General features: G+C 40.7%; 1 protein-coding gene across 3 annotated transcripts in view; it reads left to right on the top strand.

Annotated features, from left to right (window-relative positions):
• The window catches only part of cntnap2a (contactin associated protein 2a), a 378859-nt gene that overhangs the window by 220639 nt on the left and 131898 nt on the right, over positions 1-26322 (top strand). The gene's annotated exons all lie outside the window — the stretch shown is intronic.

Below are 26322 nucleotides of genomic sequence, written 5' to 3' on the forward strand. Positions count from 1 at the left end.
TCGGTTTGAACCCGCTTATTTTTGGCGGTTTGCCCAGTTGCTCAGCTGCAATACCACCCCAGAACATGGTTTATGTTGTAATGGCTTGGTTTCAGGAGAATTAGTGTTGCATTTGCTCACTTTCTATTTCTATTTCTATTTTCTATGTGTGGGCTAACAGCTGGACTTAATAACTAATTAGTGCTAAATAAAATCATAACAATGCAGAAGTGTTTCTATAAAAAGGAAATAGTTGAATCTGAGTTCTTACAGAAGCAAGTTAACTAAGTATGAACACATTTATGCATAATTTTCCTGGTTAACGGTGTGGGCGGTTTGAGATTATCTCACTAATAGTTCCATGTGCGCTCTTCCAATTAGCGGTTTAAGAGATTTAAATTGACAAGCTGTTTATGGAGTCTGCAAAATAATTGGTTAAAGGTTAAAATGTAGGAAGTAAAGTAAATGTAATGGAAATAGAAGGGTTTTTCAAATGTGTTCTTAAGTAAAGATCTCTGAATTGGTTAATTATGTATCTGAAAAAAAAAGCAGGGGGTTCAATTTATGTTAAGCATATTTATCTATCATATATGGTAGGGCTGGGAATCTTCATGCACTTCATGATCCGATCCGATTACAAAACGATTCTTGATCTACATTTTTTCCACAATTAATTTTGTGCAAAATTTACTTTATTATTATTTTTTTTTTTTATTACATAAGCAGGCTACTTTTTAAAACAATTACTTATTTAAAATAAGTGTTCGTTAAGTATCCGAAAGTTTACAGACAATAGTTGTGGGTTTTTCTTTTTTACCTCAGCATTATTGCCGTTTGATTATTACTGATGAGATCATAGACAGTGGCAGCTTTAACAGGCTGCATTCACACTAATGCACAGATCTATTTCCATATATCAGATGTTTTGTCCTGCTCTGAAAACATAACTGACTGTGTGTATGAAAGTAAAATGAAAATGCAAGTGCATTTAACCACAGCCACAATCGAGCTTCAGGACAAACAAACACAAAGTGCATGTGAAAGTCTGTCAGTGCGCGACTTTCATGCATCTAATAGTACTGCATTCCAAACGGTATAAATGAAAGCATATCTGAAGTAAAACACGGTGGGTGGAAGCACACACTGTCAAGCAATGTGCATGTGTCTCACAGCGAAAATTCTGTGCGATGAAGTCCGCCGCATCTCTAGCGCACACGTGCCATGTGCGGGGAAAAAACCCAAGCTCAGAATCGATTCTGAATCATTGAAGAGACAATCGCGATGCATCAGATAATTGATTTTTCTCCCACCCCTAATATATGGTAATGGAGTATATAATAGGAAACTTGTACGCTTGTTAAAAAGTTTGGGGTCAGTATACAATTATTATTATTGTTATTATTATTATTATTATTATTATTATTATTAAATCAATACTTTTCTGCAGCAACAACACTTTCAGTCGACCAAAAGTGCCATTAAAGACATTTATAATGTCTTAGAAAAACTCACTTAAAGAGTTGTTTAGGATAATTTTGCCAGAAAAAGTTTTAGATTTTTATCATATGTTAATGTAAGAAATATTGCGTAATATAACTTTTTATTGTATTTGTTATACTTGTATTTTGTAAATTGTTTTTGCCATGAAAATAGCCTAAGATGCTGACATGGCATTAAATAAAAATATATTACTACTAATGTCAATTTTTAACATTGGTAATAAGACGTTTAAACGCCAAATCAGCATATTAGAATGATTTGTTAAGGATCGTGTGACACTGAGTAATGACTGCTGAAAATTCAGCTTTTTCATCACAGGAATAAATTACACTTTAAAATATATAATTATATATAGCAGCTATTTTAAAAATGTAATATTTTTTTCACAATTTGTACTTATTTGTGATTAAATAAATGCAGCCTGGGTAAGCATAAGAGACTTCCAGAAATATATTAAAAAAAAAAAAAATCTTGCCGACCTCAAACCTTCCAGCAGTATTGTATATAATGTCATAATGCTGACCAAAGGATTTTCCTATTCTTTCTCTCTCACACAGCACTTCAAGCCTCTTCATCTTCATCCCTGCAGCTCGCGATCATTCACCTTCTCTCTCATTCATTTGCTCTTATATGCTCTGCCAGTCTTTGCCACTATCCCCTGGCACTCCTGCGACCCATTTTCTGATTACAGTCAGCAATAACAATTTGCAGTGTGGCTGTGGCGCTGGGCGCTGATGCTAATCTATTAATGAGCATGCAGGAAAGTGAAGGCTGCTGTGCATGTTCTTACTGCTAATCTGACTTTGGATAAAGCCTCTGCTCTTATTGTGGACTCGTCCCTCTGGGCTTCTCTCCCACTACATGGTTGACTCTATGCCGTCTATGTGAAATTAGGCATGAACCGAAACTCACTCTCAGCCCACTCTATCTGTACATATCAGTGCAGGTTAGGGCAGAGGAGGCGTGTTCAGCCTCAATGGATGTATAGAGACTAAAAGTAGTTCACTAGAATCAACAAGCAAAATGGCATGTCTTGAACATCTCATTTTATTTCTTACAGTTAGTATCAAACAAAATGAGTAAATATATAAAAGAATAAAACCATATGCTTCATGCCAAGTTACGCTTTCATAACATTAAAGATTACATTTTGTTTTTATTTTACTTATATTTTAAGTGACAATATAAAATAATTACAGTACAGTAATTTAATGTAATACTTTTTAAATTCCTTATTATTATTATTATTATTATTATTATTATAAAACAATATTTTTCTGTCTAAAGCATTTAAATGAAATTTAATTAGTAATTTTAAATTGTAATTAATATTAATAGGAATTGTAGTAATATTGTTTTAGAATTGTCAGGATTATGGATCTGTTTTTGTTGTGTTTTTGCTCCCCATGTGTTATGTGACCCAGTTTCTCCCTCATGTTAATTGTTAATTTGATTCTAGGTGTCTCCCCTTGTTATCCTGTATTTTAAAAGCCCTAGTCCATTCAGTTAGTGTTTAGTGTTTTCTTGAAGGTCATTCCTTGTGTTCTATGTTTCCCTGTGGGTATCGTTTTTGTGAAATCCTCGTCTCCTCGTTCCTGGCTCCCTTGCTTCCTTGAATCGTGACAGAAGAACCGACCGATACAGTAACCTCTGTGTTCTACCCTCCGTTTTGTTTCCCATTTTTACTCAGTTTTTTGTTTCCGTTGTGTGTTTCCTTATGAATCCCCTTCTCCGGCCCAAATTCCTCCTCCTCCTGCTGGAGCAGGGGACCGATCTCTCGAGGACCATACAAGACTGTCCCTGTGTTAACTAACGCCACCAGCTACCCGGACGATGCGCTCTGCGCATTCTATGATGCAAGCCTGAACACCGCGTGCAGAGCGCTGTCGTCTGAAGATGGTCCTCGAGAGGATTTCGCCGCCTTCGTGGAGTGGACTCTCTCCTGAGGATGATCTCACCAGATCCACTCCAGACCCAGTGCCCAACCCACCATCTCCACGCTGCGTGGAGCGCCTGCATGAGCCATCGCCGCACGGAGCGACAGTGCTGAGGATCACCGCGGAGCCAGAGCCGCTGATGCCGTCAGTCAAGGTGCGAGAGCCGGCAACAGAGCCTGCCACGAGGGAGAATGCCGCGGACAGTGAGAGCGCGGAGAGGAGCTCCGTCCCCTGCATCGTGGCTGAGGGTGAGCTGATTATACAGCTGGGACTGCTGGACATGGAGGGGGATCTGATTGACTGGGAGACAGATCTGGAAATCGAACTGCCCCCTCTCCTCTCTCCTTCATTCTGGTTGGTCCCGTCCAGCCCTCCTTCGTCTCTTGTCTCCATGTCCAGCCCAGAGGGGGCTCCCGATCCTCCAGTGCCTGCTCCCCGAAAGCATCCTCCAGAGCCCGCGCCTCCAGAGTGCCCTCCAGTGCCTGCTCTTCGAAAGCACATTCCAGTGTCTGCTCCCATTCCTGAGTTCAGCCCTGGAAACCCGAAGGCTCACAAATGCTCGACCTCCCACCCGCTCCTGCCTCCTCCACCACTGTCATCTGGCAGCCTCTCTGCTCGCCCTCAGCCCACCATCAATGCGGTTCGAGCCCCACGGGACTGCCATCCTCCAGCGTCGCCGTGGTCTGAGTTTCCCTCGACTCCGCCTCCAGCCTCTGAGGCCCGGACTCCGCCTCGGCCAGTTGACCCACCGACTCCACCATGGCTCCTAGCTCCCTCCTCCTCCGCCGTGGCCCATCTGTCCACTGGCTCCCTCGTCCCTCCGGCTCTGCCTTGGTCTGGCGTCGACCATCCTGCGCCTTGGGACTCCACTCCTCCAGCTGCGCCTCGTCCCTTCATCCCCCTGGCTCCGTCAGGCTCCTTCATCCCCTCGGCTCCTCCTCAGTCCTCTGTCTCAGTCCTCTGCCATTCCTCCTCCATGGCTCCTCCCTCCGTCGGCTCCACCGTGGGCCATCATCATGGCTGTGGCCTGGGTCCTGCTGTGCGCCTCCTAATCCGAATCCCTCCTGTCTCTTCACTGGCTAATCCCTCCTTCGTTGCCCCCTTGGACTTGTTTGCCAGTCCCTCCTGGGGTTCGTCCTCCTCCTGAGCTGCCTCCGTAGTTCCCACCCGCCCCTCCCCATGTTGTTACTACAGTGCGAGGACGCACCTTCCAGGAGGGGGCGTAATGTCAGGATTATGGACCTGTTTTTGCTCCCTATGTGTTCTGTGACCCAGTTTCTCCCTCATGTTAATTGTTAATTTGATTCCAGGTGTCTCCCCTAGTTACCTCGTTATCCTGTCTTTTAAAAGCCCTAGTCCATTCAGTTAGTGTTTTGTTGGTTCTTGAACGTCATTCCTTGTGATCTATGTTTCCCCGTGGATATGAAAGACTCTCGTATTTGTGAAATCCTCGTCTCCTCGTTCCTGGCTCCCTTGCTTCCTTGAATCGTGACAATAATATTTTGGTGTAAAGCATTTAATTTTAATTTATTAAACTATTTAATAATAATATTTGTTATTATTATTATTATTAAATATGTAGTAAATTAATTAATTTTTTTAAAGTATCATCGTCATCATCATCATCATCATATTCATTATTATTTGCTTTATGATATTTTGTGCATAAAGCATTTCATTTTAATTTGTAGTAAATTAAATATTTTGATATTATAATATTATTAGTATTATTTAATATTTATAATTTTCTGTGTAAAGCATTTCATTGAAATTTAATTAGTATTTTTAAATCGCAGTTACTATTAGGAGGAGTTGTTGTTACAGGACCGAGACAAGAGGCGTGCGGATCCATGTGCAGAGCTTTTATTCAAAGACGTGGTCACAAAACAAGCAAGGGTCAAACAATGACAAACAGGTATATCGTGGGCAAGACACAAGAGCAGTCCAATAAACAGACGGGGTCGATCGGCAGCGAACGTGACCCAAGGAGCAAGACAACGAGAGATAATCCAGGTACACGAGCAAAAGTCCAGGCGAGGTGCAAACAGAGTCCAAAACAGCAGGCAGAGGGTTAATCCAAGATACACCGGAAAAGATCAGGAAACAGGAAAACATGAGACGAGGCTAGACTAGACTATGAACTAGAAACTAGGGCAGAAAACTGGCTCCGTAATGTAGCTATCACTAGGTGAGCGATAAACGCTAAACAACACTCTGAGCAGGAACTGAGTGGGTGTTATATAGCGTGTGTGATTGGTCGCAGCTGTTGGTGCAATCAATGCAATGGGTGATGGGAAATGCAGTCCAGGGTGATGTGCAACACTCTGTGTAGTGTGAGAGTCAATATAATGCGATAGCGACCGGCAATCGGACAGAAAGCCACAGACCAGATTCGTGACAGTTGTAGTGGTATTGTTTTATAATATTTTTATGTAAAGCATTTAATTTTTTAATTTTATAATAATAATAATAATAATTTAATATGTAGTGAATTAAATACTTTAAATACTTGTATAAATTCATATTAATATTATTATTATTTTATAATGATATTTGTTTTCTGTGTAAAGCATCTTTATTAATACACTTTTAACAGCATTGTTTGTTTGTTTGCTTAGCACAATGAGAACAAAATACAATACAAGACTGCACAGAGTCTTGTGGTCTAAACATCACTTTTCTAAATAGCTCTGCTTGATAATAACATATATTTAGTGAGATTGTGTGTGAGGTGGGAGTGTATGAGACAGTACATGATGAGATTTACAGAGTAGTTTGTTTCACCATGTATGATTGCTGACGATATGCTCTGAACTATTAACTTGTCCATCACAGCTCTGCTCTCTGGGCTTCAGTCATCTTTACTGAATAACAATCAGTGCTGTAGTATGTAGTTATGCACCGTGTTGTCAAACGTGTAGGATGGACAGTGTCTCTCTGAGTGTTTGTGTGCCCCTTTCAAGTTTTGCATGATTTATCTGTTTCCTGATAACTTTGTTCATTTTATAATAGACAGACAAGATCGCATGGAAAGCAGTCAACCAGTCAGTATATTGACAGAGCATATGCTCAGCTGATGAGCATTTGTGCAGAGTTGTGTAGTGTCCATGTCACCAGAAGTGCCATGACCAATCTTAGATTTTGAATGGAATTTAAAATAATAATAATTAGTATTATTAATAAATTCTTTCTCTGAGTCAAGTTAGAACTACTTGTTCAATTATGAATGATTCTAAAGAAACTATTTCCTGCCTAATCCTGATTTCAAGGTTAAAATTATTATTTTTGAACAGCTTTTTTTCCACTAAACTTTTGATACCTATCTGCTTTTGTGCTTTTGTTGTTCTGATTGGTGCATTAAATAATCTACATTCTTATTTTGTGATGGAATAAACTGTACTTTATTGAACGTTTTTAATGACACTTTAAAATTATGTTATTTATAAGTGTGTAATATTAGGCATTATTTGGAAATCAGCTAAATGCGTTGAAGATTTGCAATTGTTAGATATTAATGTTTAATTTTAATTTGTTAATAAAAAGGTTTTAAATTGTTAGATATTCACATTTAAATGAATCATCGGTCCAATAGAGTTTCTTTTTCTTTGACTATGTTTTGCCTAAGGCATGATGTGAACCAGGATTGCCATTTGTGCCCTGTGAAAAACAATAGGTGCATGTTGACCCTGCTTGTCAGAGATTGGGAATTGTCTCTTTAGACAGTTTGTGCTCAGACGCATATGAAGCGACAGTGGAAGAGAAAACTATTTCCCAAAATATGCTTTCTAAATTGACTGTCAGGTTTCATCAAATTATGAAGGGCTGGCATTCTGCAACCAAATGAAGCGTTAAATCAGAATTGCATCCAGGGTGCATTAAGTTTGGTAATTGGGAAGTTAAACTGTAATTGTCCTAATTTCTTGATGCCTTCAACCCACTCACGGATGAGCCGTCAGGTTGTTATATTCCATCCTCTCGTTGTCTGTGCTGTCCCCAGCGTCCTCCAGCCTCTTGACCTCCATTAGCTTAACATTGGGAACAGAGTTGAGAGATGTCTGCCGTACATGTCCGTATGTCATCCCTTCCCATTACGGCACGATCAACGGTGACGTTTTGTTTATTCCTCGTCCCCTATAGAGGGACCAGGGGTCCATTTGTTTTTAAATTGTTCTCCTTACAGCTAAATTAACCACCTTCCACTGTGATTAGGCCTCAGCTGTCACACGAAGGAAATTGGATGTGACGATGATGAATTGAGAAAAGTGTTTTTGTTTTGTCTCCTCCTATTTTTTGTCCAGTCGTGATAAACAGAAAGTATATTGTCAGCTCGAGGCTGTGGCTGATTGTATGAACAGAGCATATAAATAAGAGCAGACAGTGAGCCGTGAACCATCAGGATGCTTTGTGTCTGTGATGTCCACACAATTAAAAGAGTTCCTATTCTTGATCAGCAAGCAAATCTGAAAGACATGAGCTGAGCGCTCAACTTCAAAAACAGGAATTATTTATTCAGCCTAGTCTTCAGAAGACATCTCACTTTCAGCACCGTGTCTGTGACAATAGTGAAATAAACATTGTGTGAATGTTCTGTATTTGAAAATATTTTAGATTTACACAACATTACTTTTATTATTTTCTTCTTATAGTCAGAACACTTTTGGCATCTGGCTATGCGTTGCTAAAAAGTGTTACATTTTAATTTTCTAACCCAGGGGTCATCAAACATGATCCTGGAAGGCCGGTGTCCTGCAGAGTTTAGCTCCAACTTGCCTCAACACACCTGCCTGGAAGTTTCAAGTACACCTAGTAAGACCTTGATTAGCTGTTTCAGGTGTGTTTGATTAGGGTTGGAGCTAAACTCTGCAGGACACTGGCCCTCCAGGACCGAACTTGGTGACCCCTGGTCTAATTTTTTAATTACCCTGTTAGCTTGATTCATAAGCTACAGTGGGGTTCAAAAGTATGAAATCACAAGCAGAAATATTGTCATTTTGCATTTTCTTATTTAATACAATGTAACCTGAACTCAAACTGAATAAATTAGAAATTTGTGTTTTGTGTGAACTTTTTACATGATTAAATGTAAAACATATATATTGTGTAGAAATATATATTTTTATTAAGATATATTAATATGTAGTATATACTATACCATTCAAAATTTGGATCCTATAATGTTTTGAAAGAAGTATCTTATGCTCAACAAGGCTGCATTTATTTGAATAAATCACAGTAAAAACAGTAATAATGTGAAATATTATTACAATTTAAACAACTATTTTCAATTTTAATGTTTCTTGAAATATAATTTTATTTTGATGGCAAAACTGAATTTTAGTGTCACATGATCCTTTAAAAATCATTATAATATTCTGATATAAAGTTCAAAAGAGAGCAGCATTTATTTGAAATATGATTTATGTCACTTTTGATCAATTTAATGAAAAAAGTAATAAAAAAGTATTAATTTCCTGCATAATGTGTGTAAAATATGTAATATTGTTATAAAACACACAAATTGTAAATTTATTTTGCATTTACAATACTTATAGGGCATGAGTGAACATAACTGCTCTGTGCATCCCTTGAATACTGTATAGATTCTCTGCTGTGATGTTCTTTCTGTATTCTGGTCCTATCGGTAAGACAGTTGTAGATCCTCTCGAGGCATAAAGATTTTATAGCAGTATGTAATGCAGGAAACCGCAAAGGGCAGCCCTGAGAATGATTAACAAGACACTCTATGGAACAGAGGGGGAGACATGCAGAGAGAGAAAGGTTGACTAGTGTTATTGCCTAAGGAGTCCTGCTCTCTTTTTCTACGTTTTCTCAAATTCAAATCACTCCTGCAATCTTCCCATCTACAAATCTTCCAGAAACCCCAAGTGTAACATATGTTTTGCTTTTTTTCCAGGTCAAGCAAACCCAGTCATGTAGATTTACAGCTCAATCAAACAGTTTTCTGAGTCTAGGAAGAAAAAAAAAAGTCAGTGCATCAAAATGTCATACTTTTTTATGGAAAGAGCAATTTAAGGAATAATTTGCCACCCTCATGTTATTCCAAGCCTGTATGCTGCTGTTATTTTAAGCGGAAAACAAAAAATAAGAACCACTGCTCTTTTCCATACAACAACAGTTCTTAATCTGTTAACTGACCAAAAAAAGTTCATATTACTTGTAAACTATGAATTAGGTGTTCTGAATTCATATAATGAGCTGTGTTAGCGAACAGAAGAAATTGTTGAATAAATTATTTTTGTTTTCTTGTAACTTCATAACATTAAGGTTGAACCACTGATGTCACATGGACTATTTTAATGATGTCTTTACTACCTTTTTGGGCCTTGAACGCTGTCTATGCAGGGTCAGAAAGCTCTCGGATTTCATCAGAAATATCTTTGTGTTCAATAGATGAACAAAGGTCTCACGGGTTCGAAACGACATGAGGGTGAATAATTAATGACAGAATTTTCATTACTATCCCTTTAAGAACCACTGTCAATGGATAAATGACTCAGTCAGGTTTTTTGTGTGTTTTTCAACATTGATCTGGTTCACAAATGGAACTGAATAATTAATTTATGAATTAGACCGATTCGTTCATAAATAAAAATTCAGCTCACTGATTCAGTGATTTAGTTGAGGCAGTACTTGAGTAAAAGACTCATACTATAGAGGTCACATGGATTATTATATTAATCTTGTTTGGAGTTTTTTGAAGGTGTTTGTGGGATGAGTAAATGATGATGGATTTTCTACTTTTCCTGTTGGTGATGACAGTGGTGCTTGCTTGAAATTGCTAATTAAAAATGCTTCTAATAACCTCCAAGAAAAGTGTTAGTCCTGCCTCTCAAAACTATATTATTGTTTACAAAGAACTTGAAAGCAGAACTACATCGTCATTAATAATAATTGCCTTTGTTGCTGCTATCAGAATAAACGCCTTCTGATATTAGTTAATTCATCATATTTACTTTCTGTGTTGACCTCAAAGGTTTACTTGCTGGTCTATTAAGGAGAAAGCTTTAGCCTTAAAATGTTGTTTTTATGTTCGTCCTGGTCTTTGTATGGTGCATATGAAGATAAATTATGTTGCATGAACGTAGAGTAACCAGAGCGTGTCCACGCCACACAATTTAAAACCAAATTAATATGCAGACTGTCTTTTGTGCTCTGGAAATTATTAGAGGCCTCAGACGGTTCATTGCCATGACACTCTTAAACTGAAACTGACGTCATTTGGTTTACTCTACATGAACCCAACTGTTTGCCCTTTGACCGCCAAACTATTCATACTGAGAAAGATATGCAGAAAAACGTCTCAAATGCATAATGAGATGCAAAGTAAGCGGGCGCTCTGTCAGTGTGAAAACAGGCGAAGCTCTTTAGCTGAAAATGAACCTAGTGTGTCGCAGTGGTCCAAAATGTTTCTGTTGGTCAGTAATGTTTCGTTTATGGGTGTAATTATAGTTTTACTCACAGTGAGAGGTGAAATGCTGAAAATTTGCTATGTAATAATGTTTTTGAATGTCAAAGAGGATACTGTATTTAAGTGCACTCACTGGTTAATCTCACAAGAAAACATGGGTCATTTTGTAGTATTTATTTCTAGATTTGTTCTTTATAGTCCATTAAAGTGTCAATGGAATCAATTTGTTTTTCACTATCAGCCTGAAAGCACAAAGGTCATATACAGCTGCCCCAAGAACTATTTGTTTTCAAATGCAGTGACATTCAGACATTTTAAAGTGCCCAAACACGTTTTGGGGCCACTGTTTTCGTGGGCCAATATTACTATTTCACACATGATTTCCTCTTACAGTTCTGAAGAACAGAAGTTCTGTAAATCCTAATTTGCATATGACACCAATAATCTGATATTAGCATCTGATATTAGCATTTACCATGACAGAAAGAGCGTGATTAGATTTCATTCCCCAAAACAGACTCAAATATTCCTCTCCAGATCGCATTGTTCTTGTGCAACCTTTAGCAAATGTTAACTAGATCTGAGCGATGTTTGTTTTGTCGTGGAGCGATCCTATTTAGAGACAAGTCAACATTACGTGTGCTATGTGCTGCGCCTTTGCTTTAGTGCCATGTAAATACATTTAGCATTTCTAAAGTGTCCTTGTCCCACATGGGACCTGGTGACAGTAGAGGAAGTTTAATTAGGGGGTGGATCCTCTGGGATGGGGCAAAGGCACTTTTTGTGTCAAAAATGACTCTCCAGTGTTAAGATGGAGATTATTGGATGGATTTTAGACCGAAAATTAATGTAACTAAAGTATAGCACAAATATACGTTTTGGTTCAATATTTATTGATATTAAATAAATTCATATTTAATATCAATAAATGAAAACATTTATTCATATTAAAATAATTTGTGTGTGTGTGTTTGTGTATAACAAAAGATGTAAAATGTTGTAAAATTTAAAACCATAAATAGTTAAACATTTTTACTAATTATATAAATAAATATATTCTATATAATAGTTAATGAAAAACAAATGTTTTAACTGAATTATTAAAATACCAAAAAAATAACTGAAAGCTAAATGAAAGTATATATAAAAAGAAAAACTAATAAAAAATACAAAAGCACATAAAAAATGACAAAAATTAAAAATAGAAAACTGAAAATATACAAATAAAACCTAAATAAAAATAGAAAACAAATATTAAATATATATATATATATATATATACCCTGTTATATAAATAATACTAAAATAACACTGGCATGGTCTGTTCAGTAGGTTATATCGTCTTAAAGCTGATGTCTAAAACTTTGTGGAATTTATTGTGCAGTGGAAATAGACTGAATATGTTAATGCTTTATCATCTAAACGTTTTTTTCAGGGTCCATGGGCATATTCGGTGTGATGTTAAACCACACAAGAAACATCCCATTTACTTCAGTTAACTTGATAGGAGCTGCCTTGATGTTATAATTGAGGACATGATGTTTGATGGCTTATTAGCATGCATGCTGTATATATCAGATATAATAGAAATTGATTGAATTCCTGGCTGATATGAGCTTATTAGAAGCCTGGAGCTTTTTGTGGATCTTTGAATGGAGATCTGTGTGTCTTACTCAGAGTTAATGATCAGGCAACAAACCAAGTACACGTCTTGTGCACCCAATCATTCACACCGTGAAATATGGCCTATTACCATTTACATATATTAATGCATCATTAAATTCAATAATGTTGTCATATGTTTTATTGACACTGTCATATGTCATTTCTCAGCCCGCTTCGGTGCATGACTGGAATACCTCAAATCTTCATGCCTAGTTTTTCAGATTGAAGTTAATGGAAAATTAGATAAGTCGAGTTATCTTTTTTCTTCAAAACGTACAATTTGCAGGGAAAGTATGCTTTCGGGACGAGACGTCCATTTATCAATGCCACACTTACAGCCAGGAAAGATCCCGAGTCTTGCGCACCTGCCCGTGGTTATGTGACAGCCGTCTGCGGCGTTATGTCTGTGAGCAGAAATTAAAATTTAGTCGTGACAATGGGATGGACTTTACCCAGGATGCAGTCTGTCTCCCATGGCAGCAATAGCAGGAAAACAGTGTCCAAGAGGAAGGCGCAGTTAATTGCGCTGGGCAGCAACGCCACAGTTTGCCTCATGTGCTCCAGATGGTTCAGGACAACACAAGCTGCTTCATTATCAACATGGTCAGCCTTGTTTGTGCCTGCTGGCATGAGAGGTTCATGGATTGCTTATGGTTTAAATTAGGAGTACATTTCAGGAAAATAGCCTGTACTCTACCTTTCCTATTTCTGTCACTGGTGTATCATTGCTTTGTAATCATTTGTTTTCATATTGACATATAAATAGAGTAACACTTTACAGTAAAACACTTTCTTAACATTAGTTGAATGCATTTAGTCTTTTCTTTAAAAGTTTGCTCATTTATATAAATGTGACCCTGGAGCACAAAACCAGTCATAAGTAGCACAGGTATATTTGTAGCAATAGCCAACAATACAGTGTATGGGTCAAAATTATATTTTGTACATTTCCTACCATGAATATATCAAAACTTAATTTTTGATTAGTAATATGCATTGCTAACTTAGAAACTAAGAACTAAGAAATTGTTTTTGCACCCTGAGATTCCAGATTTTCAAATAGTTATATCAATAGTTCAATAGTATATCAGCCAAATATTGTCAGATCCTAACAAACCATACATCAATGGAAAGCTTATTTGTTCATAATTATTCATAATTACCCTTATGGCTGGTGTTGTGGTCCTGGGTCACAAATTAGCATTAGTTAATGGGTTGTGAACAAACATGATTTTAAAATAAACAATAGTATATTCATAAATGAACTTTGACCTATTAAAAAAAAAAAAAAAAAAAAACCTTTGTTAATGATACCTAATGTTAATTTTAACTAATTTAATCTCATTGTAAAGTATTGCCATAAATACTTGTAATTTTAATGATTATAACAATAATTTATACTTATTTTAAATATATTTTGATTGATTGATTGATTGATTGATTGCATAGCATCTGTAAAATGACTTTTATTTGTATTATGTACGTACACTATCATTCAAAAGTTTGGGGTCTGTAAGATTTTTAAATGTTTTTGAATTAAGTCTCTTCTGCTCACCAAGGCTGCTTTTATTTGATCAAAAATAAAGTAAAACAGTAAAATTGTGAAATATTATTAAAATTTAAAATAATTCCAGTTATTTGGTGTCACATGAGCCATAAGAAATCATTCTAATATGCTATTAATTCTAATAATTGGTGCTGAAGGAACATTAATTTTATTATTATAACCAATGTTGAGAACAGTTGTGCTGCTTAATATTTTTGGAGAAAGCATGACCATTTTTCCCCATGATTCTTTGAATAGAAAGTTCTAAAAGGTGTTTATTTGAATTTATTTATTTTATTTTATTATTTTTTTTTTTTTGTCTTACTGCCTTTATTAAAGTTTATTACTTTTGATCAGTTTAAAGCATCTTTGCAGAATAAAGGTATTAATTTCTGTAAATAATAATAATAAAATCCCAAAATGCTGGGTTGTTTTATTTAACTCAACTATTGTTTCATAATTAAACAATAGCCAACCTCAGACCGCCACCTTGCATTTCACTCATAACTGAAAGATGCATTGATTGACTCCATAACCTGCCCATAAACAAACAGTACTGAGATTAGAGAATATATTTTATCATAATAAAATAATAGTGTATAGTTTAAGCGGTCAGTGAGATTGACCCAGCCACTAACCCAACAGCTGGGTTACACAAAACCTACCCAACACTGGAAGAAACAACCCAATATATGACCCAACAGGCTCAACCCAGCGGTTGGGTAGAAAAAAAATAACAGCATTTTTTAGAGTGCAGAAATATCACAACATTTCATCAGCAAGATATTGCTATGTGTGCAATACAATGATGACAGGAAAAGCCTTGGGAAAGTCTTAGAAAAATATTTCTCAAGTACATGGAACGTCTCGGTTACGTATGTAACCCTCGTTCCCTGAAGAAGGGAACGGAGACGTCACGTCGGATGACCGACGAATTGGGATCTCGCCAGAGAGACCAATCCACTTCGAGTGTAACTAAGCGAGCCAATGGACATTGGCATGCGATCGTGCATCCAGCTGCCGCTGATCACAGCGTGAGTATAAGAGGCAGCGGGTGCACCGTGACATTCATGCTTTCGCTGAGGAGCCGAGCCGGTGACCCGGCCGCTCAGCGGTGGTACAGCAAACTGTGGCGGCGGGGCGTGGCGTCTCCGTTCCCTTCTTCAGGGAACGAGGGTTAAATCGTAACCGAGACGTTCCCTTTCAGTCGGTCACTCCGAGTCACGTCGGATGACCGACGAATTGGGATCCTACCAAAACGCCACAGGAGCTGCCCTTCCAGTGCCCTGTGTAGACCTCTTGATCCTTCCTATAAGGCAGGCGATAGGACCGGGCTCTACACAGAGAAGGTCAACTACTGTTGTTCCTTGGACAACCCAGACAGTAGGACTTGAAACACTGGGAAGCATGCCCTTCCGTTTGGAAGAGGCACACTGCGGAGTCACCTCCTCCCAGAGGGGGTTAAGTGGCATTTAGACATGTGAAGTAACCCCGTAGGGCCCTATTGCACATGGAAGTCTCTGAGATGGCACAGGCTGCATCACTAGAGATGGCAGAACGTGGTCTGCCAGGGGAAACACGGCTCTAATAAGCATACCGTGGAATACACATATGGGATCCCGGCAGGGTCTCTCATATGGGCACTAGCCTCACATCAGATTTCAAGAATTCATTGGCTGAAAGGCCTGGCACCGGACGCTCCGCCACGTCCGGACGCCGGAGTGCTGGAGGACTCGACAGGGTTTGCCTGGTTAAGGAACTCTCTGGAGAATTAGGCGAAAGAACGCCGCAAGCCGACTCTGAGCCGGGCCTCTCAATGCCACTACCCGTTTGAGGTGAGAACACAGGAGGAAACCGGTTCGACACGCAGGCTATAAAACCTAGCGAACGTGTTAGGAGTCGCCCAACCCGCAGCTCTACAGATGTCTGCTAGCGAGGCACCACGAGCCAGCGCCCAGGACGATGCGACACCCCTAGTGGAGTGAGCACGCAACCTGAGCGGGTAGGGCACACCTTGTGCTTCATAGGCCAAGGTGATGGCATCCACTATCCAGTGGGCCATCCTCTGCTTGGAGACAGCCTTCCCTTCTGCTGTCCTCCGTAACAGACAAAGAGCTGTTCTGAGGTCCTGAAGCTCTGAGTTCTATCCACGTGCACTGTCGCTGTGCGCGTACAGGACAGAGCAAAGCTAGGGCTGGGTCTGCCTCCTCCAGGGGCAGCGCTTGCAGGTTCACTACCTGGTCCCTGAAGAGTGGTAGGAACCTTGGGCACATAGCCGGGCCGGGGCCTCAGTGTTGCACTGGAGTCAGCCGGCCCAAACTCAAGGCACGATTCGTCGACTGAAAATGCCTGCAGGTCCCCCACCCTCTTGATCGAGGCCAACGCAGTCAGGAGCAGGGTTTTCATAGAGAGAAACTTCAACTCAACTGACTGCAAAGGCTCGAAGGGGCAGTTTGTAGGGCTCTTAGCACCAATGCCAAATCCCAAGAGGGTAGGGAGGGAGGCCTAGGCGGGTTTAACCTCCTGGCCCCCCTAAGAAACCTGATAACCAGATCGTGCTTCCCCACCGACCTCCCCTCTACGGGGTCGTGGTGAGCAGAAATAGCAGCAACATAAACCTTAAGGGTGGAGGGGGACAACCTACGCTCCAACCCTTGTTGCAAAAAGGAAAGCACGGCTCTGATCGAACATCTCCGGGGGTCCTCACGGTGAGAGGAACACCATTCGACGAACAGGTTCCACTTCAGCGCATAGGCCCGTCTTGTGGGCGGTGCTCGTGCTGAAGCAATAGTGAGCTACCTCCTGGGGCAGATCACCTAGAACCTCCGCGTCCCGTCCAGGGACCACACATGGAGTTTCCACAAGTCTGGACGCGGGTGCCAGAGGGTGCCCCGTCTCTGAGAAAGCAGATCCTTCCTCAGAGGAATCGGCCAGGGAGGGGCTGTCGCGAGGAGCATGAGTTCCCGGGAACCAGGTCCTGTTGGGCCAATATGGAGCCACTAACAAGACCTGCTCCTCGTCCTCCCTGATCTTGCACAGTGTCTGTGCTAGCAGGCTCACTGGGGGTAACGCATATTTGCGCAGGCCCAGGGGCCAGCTGTGTGCCAGTGCATCCGTGCTGAGCGTTGCCTCGGACAGGGAATAGAACCACTGGCAGTGGGTGGTTTCTGGAGATGCAAACAGGTCTACCTGAGCAACTCCAAACCGACTCCAAATCAGCTGGACCGCCTGGGGACGGAGTCTCCACTCCCCAGGAAGTGCCGCTCGAGACAGCTCGTCGGCCGCCTGATTGAACACTCCTGGGATGTGGATGGCACGAAGGGACCTCAGATGCTTCTGACTCCAGAGGAGGAGGTGGCGGGCGAGTTGCGACATGCGACGGGAGCGTAAACCGCCTTGCCGGTTGATATACGCAACGGTCGCAGTGTTGTCCGTATGGACCAGAACGTCCTTGCCCCGAAGGCGCCCTCTGAGGCGGCTCAAGGCAAGGCGTACTGCCAGCAACTCGAGGCAATTGATATGCCAACGCAGTTGGGGACCCGTCCACACCCCTGACACTGCGTGCCCGTTGTGCGTGGCTCCCCAGCCGGTGGCGAGGCATCCGTGAATACCACAGCATGCCTGGATACCTGCTCCAGGGGCACTCCTGCCCGAAGGAACGAGGGATCTGTCCACGGGCTGAAGGTTCTGCGGCAGGCCGGTGTAATCTGAACCCGGTGAGTACCGCGTTTCCACGCCCACCTCGGAACTCGGCCATGGAGCCAGTGCTGAAGCGGTCTCATATGGAGCAGACCGAGCGGAACTATCGCCACAGCTGCAGCCATATGCCCCAGGAGCCTCTGAAAGAGTTTCAGTGGGACCGCCGTCCTGCCTGATAAAGTCTTGAGGCAGTTCAGCACCGACTGAGCATGTTCCTGGGTGAGGCGTGCTGTCTGGTTGACCGAATCCAACTCCATGCCGAGAAAAGAGATACTCTGCGTTGGCACGAGTTTGCTCTTTTCCCAGTTGACCCGAAGACCCAACTGGCTGAGGTGCCTGAGCACCAGGTCCCTGTGTGCGCACAACTGCTCTCGAGACTGTGCAAGTATGAGCCAGTCGTCGAGATAGTTGAGGATGCGCACACCCCGTTCTCTCAGGGGAACAAGGGCCGCCTCTGCGACCTTGGTGAAGACGCGAGGCGAAAGGGACAGCCCGAAGGGCAGGACCTTGTACTGATATGCCCGACCCTCGAGCAAATCGCAGGAATGGCCTGTGTCGCGGGAGAATCGAGACATGAAAGTACGCGTCCTTCAGGTCGATCGCTGCAAACCAATCTAGGGGACAGACGCACCCAAAGATGCGTTTCTGCGTCAACATCTTGAACGGCATCTTGTGAAGTGCACGGTTCAAAACTCGCAGATCCAAGATCGGTCGTAACCCACCGCTTTTCTTGGGCACAATGAAGTAAGGGCTGTAAAACCCCGACCTCATATCGGCTGAAGGGACCGGCTCTATCGCGTCCTTCGCCAGCAGGACTGCAATTTCTGCACGCAAGACAGGGGCATCGACGGCCTTGACTGAAGTGAACCGGATGCCCCCGAACCTGGGGGGACGCCGGGCGAACTGAATCGCGTAGCCGAGTCTGATGGTCCGCAGGAGCCACCGAGACGGACTGGGGAGCGCTATCCAGGCTCCGAGAGACCGTGCCAGCGGAACCAATGAGGCCACCAACATACCCGCGGTGGGGCAGCGAGGTGGAACACAGGGACCCGGCCCGGAGCCTGTGACGGCTTGGCCTGTGATGGCAGGGGGCGGGGTCTGGGTGTGCAGTGTAACACTCACCTGATTCCTCCTCGTGAGGGAGGAAACACAGGAACCCGGCTTGAGGCTTGTGACAGCCTGGCGTGTGACGACTTGAAGCGGGGACTCGAGTGCTACCGCCCTTACCTGGTTCCACAAATGGGCAGGAGGGGTGCTCTTGGGCAACCCACTGCTGCCTGCTGGCGAGAGAGGAGAAGGGAAGTGTTCCCGTGATGCACGGTTCACCACTCTCCTCCTCTTGAGACCCAGAGATTGAGAAAACTGCTCTTTTACTGATGTTTTGGGTACCCACCATCTCCGGGTCGCCCGTCTCAGGGCCTCTTGCACTTGCGCTTGCCGCCAGGTTTGGCGGGGGCCTGGACGGGCTGGGCGTCCTGCCTGCGACCGACTCCACGACGCTGCCTGGTGGAAGGCTGCTGCGGCTGCGCGAGCGGGGCAGCCGCAGGGGCGCCACGGCGACGAGCAGGCTGAGGGGCTGCAGCCGGAGTGGAAGCAGCAGGTTTCCTCCGGCGCATGATGTGTTTGATCGCCTCAGTCTGCTTCTGGGCTGCCGAGAACTGCTGGGCAAAGCTCTCGACAGCGTCGCCGAAAAGGCCGGTCTGCGACACGGGAGCATTCAGGAACTGTACCTTCTCCTGCTCCTTCATGTCAGCAAGACACAGCCAGAGATGGCGCTCCTGGACCACTAGCGTGGACATCGCACGACCCAGAGACTGTGCGGTCACCTTCGCCGTCAAGCGCGAGGTCCGTCGCAGCACGCAGCTCATGTAGAACCACCAGGTCGTGACCACCCTCGTGCAGGTCTTTCAGGGCTTTGGCCTGGTGGACCTGCAGTAACGCCATGGCGTGAAGGGCAGAAGCCGCCTCCCACAGGCTCTATAAGCACTGCCAGTTAGACCTGACGAATACTTACAGGCCCGCGAGAGACACGGGTCACCCGCAGAGTGGTAGCGGCTGTTGGACATAGTTGCATGGCCACAGACCGCTCCACTGAGGATGCCCGCATACCCCAAAGCGGCCCCACCATCGAGGGTGGTGAGGCGGAGGAGCCACAAGATTTGTTTCGGGCAGTAAAGGTGCCTTCCATGATCCTGTAAGCTCCTCATGCACTTCCGGAAAGAATGGCACGGGCGCTGAGAACCAGCGCAACCCCACCGAGAAACCACTCGTCCAGCCTCGAAGGATCGGGACGCGGTGGAGGATTCCACACGAGCCCGACATTCTCGGCGGCCCGGAAAGCATAGCCGTCATCTCTGGGTCTGGCTCGGACAACGCTACCACACCCGAAGGGGCAACGCAGCCGAGTCGTCATCCCCAGAGGCGACTCGCTCTCCAATGCAGCGACCGACATCTGGTCGTCAGGGGAGCACCGAAGGAAACAGGCGGTATACCCCGCTCTGCAGAGGTCCCAGCCCGCTCCAACGGCAACCCCACCGGCTGCGGAGCGCCTGAGGGGTGAGGAACTCCTCTAGGGGAAGCCCTCACTGTCACCCTCAGATCACCTCTGACTCCACCGGATACAGCGCCGCCCGGGAACGAACGCTGGATCGCGGCAGAGGCAGAGGACTCCGCCATGTTTGACATAGCGGAGTCTATTATGCAACTCCGAGATGGTCATGTCCCCACAAGAAGAACATGAACCATCCACGAAAGCTTCCTCAGCGTGCTGAATGCCCAGACACGTGAGGCAGCAATCGTGACCGTCCTGAGGCGCCAGGAAACGACCACACCCAGAAACGCACGGGTGATAAGACATCTTTAAAAAGACGTGATCACCCGTGTTGCTCTTTTAGAGAAATTTGCTCTTTATTAAGTGCTGAAGCACACAGGGGAGCTGGCCACCACACACTCCGAGTGTGACTGTCTTCACGGGAATCGACCTCTTCTCCCGTGAGACCGCGACCACCGCTGCTGCGCTGTAACGCCCGCACTCGCTCGCTCGCTCTTGTGATTCACCGCCGCTCGGCTCCGAAGCGAAAGGATGAATTAATGCGGTGCACCCGCTGCCTCTTATACTCACGCTGTGATCAGCGGCAGCTGGATGCAATGATCGCATGCCAATGTCCATTGGCTCGTTTAGTTACACTCGAAGTGGATTGGTCTCTCTGGCGAGATCCCAATTCGTCGGTCATCCGACGTGACTCGGAGTGACCGACTGAAAGGTAACCATTGCTTAGTTCATAGCCCTCCTTTCCCATGTAGTTGTACTTGCATCCTGGCAGCAATGTGCAGAAAGCGCTGTGGTTTCTTTACAGGACTTCTTTACAGTGCCTTATAAAGTAGGAAATTTCCATTCCTTACAGTGAGGAGATAAAATCAGAATTTTTCTCAGTGATTTTCACAGTCTCTCAAAATGCAGGTTGACATGGTTGCATATTTGTGAGTGTGCAGACATTATTCACACCCTGCTGATATCACATCCTGATCCTGACTTCCTGAGAGATACAAACTGCTGAACAAATGTGCGATCTGAGAAAACCACATCTGGTTTTAGGCATAACATCTGCGAGTCCATTAAATATTTAACACAATGTAATGCATTTACATTATTTCAGGCAGAGCAGTCTAGTCCTTTGCAAAGAGGATTTTGTCTTTTTTTCCGTAGATAACATTCAGAGATTGCAATAGACTGTTCCCTTAGATTCTTCTGCGATGCCTTAAAGGTCTTATTACGTTGCTGTGCAGTATCAGATTTGATAAGATGAATGATGAAAGTTATAATGAGGGGATTTAAATGGATGAAAAGATTAAAACATTACAATGGGAGATTTAACAACTGGGAGGCGGTGAACATGTAATGTTTCCTAATGAACTGCCTGGTCTCTTTTTAGTTTGTGACCTTCAAGCTCATCAAAAGTTTGATTGAACGATTCGTAATTTGCTGGCAATGAAGTTAAATGTAACTGAACTATTAAGGAAAGTCGCAGGCAAATGTGTGAATATGAGCTGTTACTTTTGCACATTTGGTAAATACTTGGCCTTTGACTCAGTGAAATGCATTCGCAGCTTTAAAAAATCATTCATTTATGCATCGCACATCTCTCAGTCTAACTGAAGGCAATGTCAGAGCGGAGTTAGCTCTCTTTGTGCGGGGTTAATAGACAGACTGTCTTGTATATCCGTGATTAATCTCTCTGACAGTAATGCTGTCTGTCTGTGAAGAGTGCCAGACGGTACAGAGAGGGAGAAATGATAAACGATAACCCTAACCCCACACAATTCAGCCTATTTGATAAGGTAATAGATCTACTTTTGGCTGTCCTGTAAAAAGAAATCAAACAGCTTCCCCTTGAGACAAGGTTTTTAGAGTCTGTAGACTTGAGATGATTTTCCTTAATTCCAGCACTTGGAAAATGTGATGACAGTTTATATGTTGCAAAGTTGTTATTTTTAGGTTTGTTTTCTTTTTGCGTATATGTGTAGTTGAGCTATTAAAACTGTAAGAAATGTTTCATGTATCATCTCAAAATGTGTAGTTCTTGCATAGTAGCCTTTAGAGATGTAATATTTTTATTTACATTATTATTAAAATAAATGTTAATTATTGTTAAATAAATTATTAAATGTATATTATAATTATTCTAATCTAGATAATAATAATACAAATTTGAAACATGAATGTAATAAATATAATAAATATTTGTGTTTTATATGTTATAATTAGTGCCGTCAAACAATTAATCGCGATTAATTGCGTACAAAATAAAATATTGTTTTGGTATAATATATGTGTGTGTTCTGTGTATATTTATTATGTATTATATTAATACACACACATACAGTATATATTTTGAAAATATTTACATGTATTTACATGTCTATATTTATATTCATATAACTTATATTATAAATAAATATATTTAATATATAAACATAACCTATTTTTCTGAAATATATACATGCGTGTGTGTGTATTTATATCACACTATATGTTTATCTACTATATCTTTTTAATATTGGAATATAAAAATTAATGTATAAATAAGATTTATTTTGAACAATAAATATTTGTATTATCTTATAATATCAGTTAATTGATCTATTAGATTATTAATGTTTTATAAAAATTTTAAAAATAATTTTTGGTTAAAATTTTTAAATGTTAGAACGCATAATACATTGTCAAATGTTTATAGTTCTTGCATAGTAACCATTAGAGATGTACTCATTTTATTTACATTATTTTGAAAATAAATGTTAATTATTAATAAGTAAATTATGAAATATGTGTTAGAATTATTCAGAAATAAATATTGATATAAATATCAAATATAGATATAATAAATATTTATCTTTTGTGTGTATACTGTTATTATAAAATAATGAAATTAATAAATATGAAATTATTACATTTTTGGTTGAATGTAATCATTTCAACCAAATGTAATATGTAATAAGGTAGAACACATAACATCTCAAAATGTATCATAGTTATAACCATTAGAGATGTAATCTTTTATTTAAATTATTATTTAACTAAAAATTACTATTATTATTATTACATTATTTTAATCTATATTATAATTTTCATTATTTAAATATAAAAAATAATTAATGAATAATATTAATTATTAATATAATAAATGTTTGTATTATATTATAGTATCAATTAATTAATCTATTACATTATTTAATTTTTTGGTTAAACTTGAACTGTTAGAAATGTTAGAACACATAACATGTCAAAATGTTTCATAGTTCTTGCATAGAAACCATTAGAGATGTCATTTTATTATTTAAAGTGTACATCAGTATTAATGATTAATCAATTTATAATTAATCAATTTACTTAATTAATTTACTTTATTTTGTTTTATTTATTTTTTCTACATTTGGTGTCCCTGGGTTCACTGAAAGTCTGAGTGGTGAGGTTTCTGGGTCTCTGAAAGTTGAATACTCCTGTCCTAAAACAAAATATTATTTAGAAGGCAGGAAAGGGGCAGATACAAACCGAATGCGCTCTCCTAGCATTACGGTTGATGCTTATCTGTAGGAAACGGTAGGCGATGCTAATGATGATGTGATAACAGCAGCCCTGTGTGCCTGATGCATTCGTTACAGATGAACTGCCGCTTTAATGTCCTGTGAACATTCAGGACGTGCTACGAAAGTATGAACAAGTCTGACCACCCATAATCTCTACAGGTAACAAATGACTAGCCTGACTCTCTGCTCCTCCAGACAGATCCATAAGCCACCACCATAATCAGTACTGAGTGAAGACTAATGTATGGCTTGGTAGGGAAAAAATAACTCTCTTAGCAGTCCTGCTTGCACTGACGTTTGAATGAAATCACATGAGCTTGGCTAACAGTTAGCTCTACGTGTGAAGTCATCTCATCATGCATCCATAATGTTTTCACAGGGTTCCCACAGTCATGAAAAATCTTCAAATTGTGATTTTCAGGCCAGGAAAAGCCATGAAATTGTAAAAGCTCATGGGAATTTCTATGGTGAATGTAGTTTTTTCTATTTTTATGGAACTTATAAAACCAGAAGCCAGCATGAAACATTAGTCTGTCCATCAGCCATTTTATTGTTGCCATTTGTACACTAAAAAGTTCACTAAAAGGTCTGTAGATTGGTAGCCTGGTAATACCAAACTCTGCTACTTCGCTTTGCTTCTTAGCCTTGAATGTAAATCTCTGCCTACAATCCCTGTAAAATTTCTAAAAAGAAAAAAAATCCTTATTTGGAAATCATGAAAGACTGGAAAGGTCAGTCAAATTTCTTGAACAAAAAACCTGTTTTGAGCTATTGGGATATTTAATATATATCCAGTACAGATAATGTGACATGGTGTGAAGGATTTATTGTCATATTTCACCCCAAAATCGAAAGAAAGAAAAAATATATATTTTATATAAAGAAAATTAAGCCTGTTTTAGAAGCATTCCTTTTTTGAGACTGTGATTTCATTTTCATTAAAAAAATAAAATATTTAATAAATCCTCCTTATTCTGGACATTATATGGATTTTTTACTTCCGAGTTTTTAATGTAATTTCCATTATTCTCAATGGTAGTTAAAATTCCCATTATTGTAAAGCAGTGTTGTTTTACTGTATTATAACCAGAGGTGGGTAGTAAAGAGTTACTAAATTTTTTGGGTAACTAATACTTTTAGAGTATATTTAAAAATGGGTACTTTTACTCTTACTCAAGTACATTTTTAGTGAAAAAACGGTACTTTTACTTCGATACTGTGGGCGACACTCCTCTCGTTACTTTATCTTAATGCAATACAACTTAAAAATCCTTCAATTTATTCCAAGCGCGCCCTCTGCTTTTTTTTCTGGGCAATGAGCGATGCCCGTTCACGAATGATTCATTCTTTTGAGTCAATTCTGTTCGAAAGCTTGATCAAACCAGTTGGCAGACCAGTGAATCGGTTCGCGAATCAGTTTGAATGATTTGTTCACTTCCCTGCCGCACGCGCTGAGTCGTCTGAAGCTGTTCTCACTCAGAGTTGTAACATCAAGAGCGTTGAAGACGTGGCTTTGGATCTACAGGCAGTTGAAAGCAAATCTGCAAAGGCTATGGTTTGCTAGCTATGAAGATCTTTATTAGATGAACACTGCGTGTGCTGTCGGTTCCACAGGTATAGATTCGATTACAATACACGATACCACTATGACATTACAGTTTGTTGTACATGTAGGCTACCTTACACATTAAATACATTGTATAATTTATTCATTAAATAAGCTGTCACAGAGTATGAAATAAACACCCGCCAAACCCGCGTTAGTTCCAGGAGGAATGCCTTGCCTAGACACAATTAATATTGATATTTTCACAATATTTACACTTGCAGAAATAAACGCTACATTTGTTTACATTTTGCAGAACAGACGGAAGAAGATCCGTCAATGTGCATTTGTTTCGTTATGTTCAGATGTTCAGTAGCGGTCATGTGAGGAGATTTGCATCACTGAAATAAATTACATTAAAAAAAAAAACATTAAAAGTATTTTGAACGGCAGTGTGTATATGTATATGTATATATGTATATAAAATTTTATCTAAATATCTATACATCTAAATAAAAATATACTATATTCAGTATATGATCCAAAGTATCTAGTAACTAACTACTTGAGTAGTTTTTTTATCCGATACTTTTTTACTCTTACTCAAGTAACTATTCAGACTATTACTTTTACTTTTACTTGAGTAAATATTTCTTCAAGTACTTTTACTTTTACTTGAGTACAGTTTTTGGGTACTCTACCCACCTCTGATTATAACAAATAATATGTTCATACAAAAATTTGTAAATTGAAGGAAATACAAGAAATACTACCATGATATGTTAATACAATTGAATATAGCTGTATTATTCATTCATTCATTCATTCATTAAGATTTGAGGTGGTGTGTGTTTAATTTTAATGAAAACAATTTCACACACAAAATATGGTCTCTTAACTCTTAAGAACAAAAACATTTAAAGTAAATTAAAAT

Source organism: Onychostoma macrolepis, chromosome 24, assembly GCF_012432095.1.
Source record: "Onychostoma macrolepis isolate SWU-2019 chromosome 24, ASM1243209v1, whole genome shotgun sequence".
NCBI lineage: Eukaryota > Metazoa > Chordata > Actinopteri > Cypriniformes > Cyprinidae > Onychostoma > Onychostoma macrolepis.